The sequence below is a fragment of the Dermacentor silvarum genome, chromosome 1 (assembly GCF_013339745.2).
Source record: "Dermacentor silvarum isolate Dsil-2018 chromosome 1, BIME_Dsil_1.4, whole genome shotgun sequence".
In the NCBI taxonomy this organism is placed as follows: domain Eukaryota; kingdom Metazoa; phylum Arthropoda; class Arachnida; order Ixodida; family Ixodidae; genus Dermacentor; species Dermacentor silvarum.
Genome location: NC_051154.1, coordinates 79,096,111 through 79,104,186, shown reverse-complemented (window position 1 = coordinate 79,104,186; position 8,076 = coordinate 79,096,111).

The window sequence follows — 8,076 nt, the reverse complement described above, 5'->3', positions numbered from 1 at the left end:
ATCATCCACACTCCATACCATGCACCGCTAGACATTCCAGCTCATTGGAGTGGTAGTGACGCTCTGTATATGAAAGTTTGCGGCTCGCATATGCGACAATACGTTCGATACCATCAGGGTCACGTTGCACTATATAGTACTGTTCCAAGGCCCATCTGGCTGGCATCTGTGTGCACCTCCGTAGTACAGTCGTCATTGAAGTGATTTAGTACGGGGCAGTGAGTTAACTGCTGCTTCAAAGTTAGAAAAGCGATTTCTTGTGGGGCGCCCTATTCAAAACAAGCTCCCTTTTTTAGTAAATTGGTCAGGGCAGCGGCAGTCGATGCGAAGTGGGGAATAAATCTGCGCATATACGAAGCCATACTCACAAACGACTGAACTTGTTTCAGGCAAGTTGGTCCACAGCAGCAATGCGCTCCGGGAGCGGCTGGATGTCGTTTGGAGAATAGGTATGGCCTAGGTATGAGATCTTGGAGAGACCAAACTGGTACTTGTCGCGGTTCAACCGAAACCCCGCCTCATAGAGCATGTGTAGTACTTCGTCCAAATTGCGCAGATGTTGTTCTTCTGTTGTGCCAACGACCAAGATGTCGTCCAGATATACGACACAAGCTTGGTTCTTAAAGGGACGCTGAAGAGAAACCGGAAGTTGAGCTTAAATAGTAGATTATCATCTCACGATCACAGTCATACCATTCTTACTGCAAACAGATGTTTAATAAGCGAGAAAATAGCGAAAAACTGAAGGATAGGTGCTGACGCCCTTTCGAATTTCCCACACTACATGTGCACGTTCGTGACGTCGGAGATTACAGACACAGGCCGGTCGCGATTGGTCGAGAGCGATTTATCGCTGTTAATATAACGCAAAATGAAATACACCTTAAACGTACATAAACAGCATTTGCCAACTTTTTAGACCGTTTCAAGCGAGGAAGTACAAGTTTAGCGCAAAATTAAATAAATAAGAAAAAATGGCATGGCGCTACATCACAGGACACCCATACATGGCTACATCCGGTCGTGAGAGTTTCGTAGATTAGTTTTTGCTCCATGCATCATCGCGCGCGCCTGTTCCGCTCTACAGTGTTTGGTTGTGTGGCTCGAAAAACGTTGACTTCGCGGGAAACAGCCAGAAAATGCCTCGTGTGTAGTCTTGAGGGTGGTATAAATGGCCCAAGGCGCTTGCTCAGGGGCAGCGGCAGTGTTGACTCGATTGTATCCTTTCATGTGGTGCCGCGAGATGAGCCCCGGCTCCCGACGTTCGCAATGGCTCAGCGCTCTGCCGATGATAAACGGCAAAAGGGCCAGAGAAACTGATGGTGTGCTCTCTGCATTTCTCGCCCTTGGATTATGTATATAATCCTGCTCTCAGAAAGTATCTTGGCGTGCCCCAGAGGCCAGTCCTTTCTCGAGCAGCTGTTCCCTCATTGCGGCCTTCATCAAACCCCCTACCGGTGCCCCTGCAGCAGCAAACTGGCGGCTCGGTGAGTGCTGAATCTCATTAAATAAAGCCACGAAACAACCATACCGAGTACGTGCGCAATATTCTACGCTTTTTCTGTCGGGAACATCGTCGCCTGGCGGACCGGACGCCTCGCCTTCCGTCGACGAAAACGAAGCTCTGCTTTCCGCCGGCGCGGCCGGCGGCTCACCGCCATCGCACGCGGAAACACCTACCGCTTGAGCACGGAGGATCATTTCGCGCTCCGTTTCACTGAATATCGCTGAAATGCAGTCCTGCTTCCCTGGCGAGCTCTTCGTTGCAAGGTTCAGCGGCAGCTACGGTATCCATCGCGGCGAACGCAAACGCAGCGACCATGCATGCAGCCATGATGCATCCAGCGCCTCGGCCGTTTACGCAAGCGGTGACGTATCATGGCGCATTCTGATTCGCTGAGAGCAATGAAATCTGTGACGACACTGCTTCAGCGCCAAATCTGGGGTGAGAGAAATTGAGGAAGAGATATTTAGTCTTTGTTTACGAATTTCTCCGCTAATAACTCATATTTTTGCACCCAACAAAATCTGCATGCATTCCTGAAGGTTCCTCTTTTATTCCAGCTGAACTTCCTGTTTCTCTTTAGTGTCCCTTTAAGAGGTCCTAGCACCCAATTCATGGCGCGCTGTAAGGTACAAGGAGCCGTGTGCAATCCAAACGGCATGCGGTTAAACTCGTACAAGCCTGAAGGAGTCCGAAAGGGAGTCTTGCACTTATTTTCTTCCGCGACGTTGATATGCCAGTATCCCGCGCGTAAATCAAGCGATGAAAAGAACTTGGAATGACGGACCGTTCAATAGCGTCATCAATTAGAGGTAGTGGGTACGCATCGGGCGTCGTGCACTTGTTGAGCTGCCTGTAATCTACACAAAATCTTAAAGAACCATTCTTTTTCCGAACAAGCACGACAGGCGCTGACCACGGGCTTTAAGAGGGCCGAATGATGCCCGCGTCGAGCATTTCACGCACGTGTTCCGCGATCACGGTGCGCTCCCGTTCCGCATACCTCCTCGGTGGCGCACACATCGGCGAGTGGTCCCCCGTAGGTACACGATGCACCAACAAATTAGTGCCTGGGAGGTCGGCCGTGCTTTGGGCGAACAATGAAGCGTGGCGAGCGAGTACCGAGGGCAAGGTAGGCAAATTTGCAGGCTCACCTGTCGGTGTCGGGACTGGCGTAGAAGTGGCCGTAGTGTCCCGGACCAGGGTTGTAGAAGGGCAGAGCTCAACACGACCGCGGTCGATGGCGATGCGAATGTCGTAGGACAGCAAGAAGTCCATCCACAGAATCATGTCGGCAGGAAGGTCCTCGAAAACTGGAACTGCTGGGGTAAATTTTGTCCCGGCCGACGTCCGGACATGAATGTCGAGCATGCCCACTGGCATAGCGCTGCCTCCGCGTGGGGGTTGCGTCCATGGGCGGATGGTGTCAGGAGCATGACGTTGATGTAGCGCCGTCCTCGCAGCACCGGTATCCACAAGCGCCAGCAGGTCGCCTATGCCTTCCACAAAGACCGGTAACACGGGAGATTGGCAGGCCTGATAATGGATCCGGGTTTTAGTCGACTAAGGGCAATCCTTGGCATTGTGACCAATACGACCGCAAGAGAAGCAGCCGCGCCGTGTAGAGGCGGGCGGTGAAAGTCCATCCTCCGGCATACCCACAGTAATACGACGGCCTCCCCGCACAGGTTCGAATCCTGTCGACTGCGCCATTGTAAAGGAACAGAGACAGACAATCGGCCTTGCGCCAGAACGCCTGGTTTACTTCTGCCTCCTTTTCCTCGCTCGCGGTCCGAGCGCTCAAGACCCAGTGCGCATCTTTTTCTTCACACTGTATATATCACGAAGAGATTTGTGTAAGATATACCTCCGCTGTCTAGATATTGGTCACTATGGGCGTTTTCACCTTCCCTTGTATACAGTGGATATCGCGCTTTCGTGTACATGTGTAACAGTGTAATAAAACGAAACCTCAGCTGATGTCCTGCGTTTATCCATTCTATTTATTCCATTCTTTATCTGCGATATGAATGCAATTAAGACTGAGAGTTCTAATCGTGCTCTAAAAATTTGGAGAACGCTTAAGCTTCGCCTTTAAGAGTGGAACGCGATAGCATTCAAGGATCCCTGACTGTTTGGCAGGCTTCCCGGCAACTGCAGCATTCTTTTTTCTGCACCTTCACCTCGGCGCGCCGCTGCCGCGCTGCCGAGGAGGCGAGCGCCATCTGGACGGTGTTTTTGCAAGGAACGCCGGCCGGGGCGCGCCGCTATATGAATGGTAGAAATGTTGGAAAGGGGGTTTGTGTTTGAGTTTTTGCGTAACAGAATTATGTTTTCTCGTATATTCAAATATACGAGGTTGTGGTTAAAGGGCTACTTCGGCGATTTTTGACCATGTAAAGGTAGTGGAATATTTAGGTTCCCGAGACCCACCTGTCACGCGTCTGATAGAATTGTTCCGCAACTTCGAAAATAATTTTAAATAAGCAAAACAGCGCGAAAACGAAACCGAAACCTGACCAAACAGCCGAGCGTACCTCTTCGTGTGCCGTCACGAGTGTTCCACAGGCGGGGAAGGCGCGCAACGCAGACCAGTCTCGCCCGCGGGGCGTACGAAACCGGCGAAGAGCAGACGCTCAGCTGGTTCATGACCGCGCCGGACCTTCAGGTGACATTGTAAGCTGCACCACCACTTCGGATCTATCAAACAGTGACAGCAATGATTCTGACGAATTCAATAGCCACGAATCGCCGTTCGCATTCGACCCGCCACCACGAGAGCCAGCGCCTATACGCAACATATCGCGCTGGAACATGAAGGCCAAGTGTAGCCCTAACCCATAGGCGGAAAGTTTTCATTTTTCCGAGGGGGGGGGGGGGGGGCTGGGGCCTGACCAGCTTTCCGAACGCCACCCATGTATGCATATATATATATATATATATATATATATATATATATATATATATATATATATTACCTTTACTAACAGTTACACTGGAAACTTTGTGTGACCTCGAAAGTTCGGTCACTGAAGTGACGAGCTTGAATGACGAGCTCAACCAAGCGACTGGCGTCTCTTGGTTGAGCCATGCGACAAGCGGATTCAGTTAAACACGTTAGGGAGATACATGTGTTTTGTGCGTATTAAGTCGCACAAATACACATCTATGAAAAAGCAATGTAACGCCTTGTAAAAGATTTAATACAAAAGATACAATCAAGAAAGATTTTCCTGACGAAAGGTCAGTTATTGAGAAGATAAGACATAACATATATAAACATTAAACGATATAAACAATTTCTGAACACCACTTATGACTAGAATTATTAGCATAAGTATAATGTGATTCCATAACGCCATATAGTTTCATTACATGTCAAAGCATGCCTTATGCCACTGGTTTCGTTTGTTTTCCGGAGGCAGAACAAAGGATTATAGAGTAAAAACTATCAGGTGCCCAAATAGACATGTTAACAAATAAATAAATAAGACAGCGATATCTCAAAAGCGCGAAAGGACTCGACAGCAAATATAGGAACAACGTGGATTGTGTTATTGAGAGGCAAATGCAGCATACGAGGAATAAAAATTAATAAGGAAAATGCACACATAGACTAGGGAGTTTTACAAATAGCGCAACCACGCGTCTTTTCTTACCCAAATGGCCTCATTCTGCTTGCGTGGTTATGGACCCCATTTTCGTTCCTTTCTATAACTTCTTGCGTTGTTTTCTAAGCCAGGTGGTTTTCTCTGACTTGGTGCCTTTCTCTCTCCTATTAAATACATCAGTTCGTTGTCTGCATGATGCGATGATTTCACCATCACTGAAAAAGTGTTCATTCGGGCATTTGATCTGGAAATGAAGTCGTCGGCAATCTTATTCAAATTGATTTTGCGGGAGAGTTCTTTGTGCGCGTGCAAAATTGCCAGATGGTTCAGACGGGCTTGTCCAGTGGTCGACCGCAAGTACATTTTCAGTCGCCGAAGGCAAGAAAAGGACCTCTCGGATGTGGTCGACGAGACCGGTAGGGCCAACGCATTTTTTTTAGCTTGTCCATTTCCGCAAAATGTTTCGCAGGTGTTCGCCCTTGCCCCCCGTAAACATGTGCACGACATCCCCAAATGTGTGCAATGATACCCACCTTTGCTGGCTTAAAATGTCAATCAGCATATCTTTGTGCAAAATCAGGCGTCCTGGTTCAAGGTCATCATCGTAGAAGTATGTTATAGATGCTTCGTCTTCCTTCCCTAAGCTGCTCAATGTGGGACTTATGCTGCCACATATCAGGCGGATACCTGTTGTTTAACGAAGACAGCACTGTGTCAAGTACTTCATAGAACCTCTGGAGGTACATGTCACTCGCTGATGGAAACATGTGAGCTGAGGAACCTTCTTGATAGCGGCGTGGAGTCTTCTTTCGCCTAGCGGCTAGAACACACGGGTCCTCAACTCCTACTTTTCCTGCCTCTGCTATACATATATGGGTCACGCGCTTCATTTCGGAGTTAATCTGCGCCGAGTCCAAGCTTGGGCCATCCGAGATGGCTGGTCCCTTCGCGTGCGCTGTCTCCCCGCGCGCCTAGTGTTATTCCGCAGTGGTGCCACTGACGAACTGAGATTTGGAGCAGCAAAATCTTAATTTTGGAGCAGTTTAGAGCATCCACATACAGATTTCGGAGCATTTTGGAGCTAATAAATCGCAGCTGCTGGACACGTCCTAAGCTATTTCAAACACTTAAAATTGACAAGCGTTATTCCAGAAAGTATTTGCTTGCTGTAAAACAATGTTGCTTTGCCTCTAAATACATGAGTTTCCCTTTAATTTAAATGAAGACAACAGTGTGCTGTAATTAGTTTATTTTAAGTTGAGTGAAGATGCTCAGATGTTGCCTTTTACATCGTATGATTTTTTCATTGACAGCTGACACTTTGTTATGTTTTCAGCAAGGCTCTAGCATCAGTCAGAAACACCTGGCCAGACTCAATGTCAGCAATGCTTTTCTGAGCTAGCCTTGAGGAGCTCCTCGTAACGCTCATTCATTGCTTCAGAGGACACCAGGTACTCTTCAATGGTCTGTTTTTCCTCGAGAAGCTGAAGCCTCTGTTCAGCAACTGGCCGATTCTCAACAGGCGTCCACCGATTATTTCGACACCAGCAATTCAAACAAGCTCGATTATTCGGGCTACTTTGAGGCACCATCACTTGGCCATCAATTTAAAGTATAAGTACGACCGAAATTTCGGACACCTCAAGGTACTTAATTCTATATAATTCGGGGTCCGCCTGCACGACTGCGTGATAATTTTACCGCCCAGTTGAGCGGAAATACCAATATTTTGGCGTTGATACGTCGCTGGCATCGCCGCAGCATAGTGGTCGGCCATGTTGCCGACAACTCCTGGAAACAGAAACTAGCGAAGCCTAGTTAATCCAGCACCGACCACGCCCAAACCGTCAAGCGAACTCCGGCAAGCCGTTCGGTAGTGCATTCGGGTTGGCTCCGGGCGTCCAGCGTTTATTCATTGACGTGTTAACTAGCGACATGGTCGCGGCGACTTATGCTGTTTAAGCGGCGCCGACTACAGCCTCGATGTCTCCGCCAGCGAGGACAGTGACTGTTTCAAAAATGTCGCTGTATCGCCCGAAAGGCGAAGCATCAATTGCGACAGCAAATTAGTAGAGAGCTATTCGGAGTAGGAATAGTAGTTTTATCGGCAGCATAAACTTGGACACATTCGCTATACTAACTGAATTAACAAGAGTGGTGTCAGCGCGCACAAGCAAACATGAATAGATCACAATGAAGGACGGTAGACAACGACTGTCAAAACGCTGGCAGCAACGCTTCAGCGGGCGAAGGTTCGTACGGTCTATCGCTTCAACGGAAACTGAGCGGAGAATGTACAGCGCATACAAAGGCCAGAGCCGTGTGGAGATAAGAGACAGTGCAGGCGACCGCCACAGTCGGGCAAAGTATACGAGCGCGGTTGTTGGCAGAGTGGAAGCTGCGCCCCCCCCCCTCCCTCCCGCGCTGCCTTCCCGCTTTCTTGCTTTTGCGTGCGAGATTGAGTGGCCAGTTCCCCTTGCGCCCGGTTGCAAGATACGCCTTTGGTGCCGCAACAGAGCGTCGCCCCGCCTCCCTCCCTCCCATAACCCCTCCCCCCCCCCGCCTTAAACCGCGTTAAAATGGCCATATACCGTATGGCAGCTGTGTGGGTACGACAAAGACAAGAAAAAAGCGAAGACGCGCCAGAGGCACACGTTTTTAAGAACAGTTCGTAAACAGTGTAGTAACACCACGGGTAATCCATTCTATGGTACCCCTGTGGTCATGGTAACACATTTGACTGAATTGACTGAATGAGCCCAAAGAGAAAGAAGCAACAAGATATGGTCACGTGCCTACGAACCAGTGTATCGCCAGCGACCAGCTGGGTTTAGCGCTTACTACACCAAACATTTTGTCCTTTGGTGCGAGTCAATTAGGCACAAGCCATGGGACAATGATCTCTGCTATCCACAAGTTTATTGAATCGTCAGGAAGGCTTCACTGCTAGGGTATCGACCG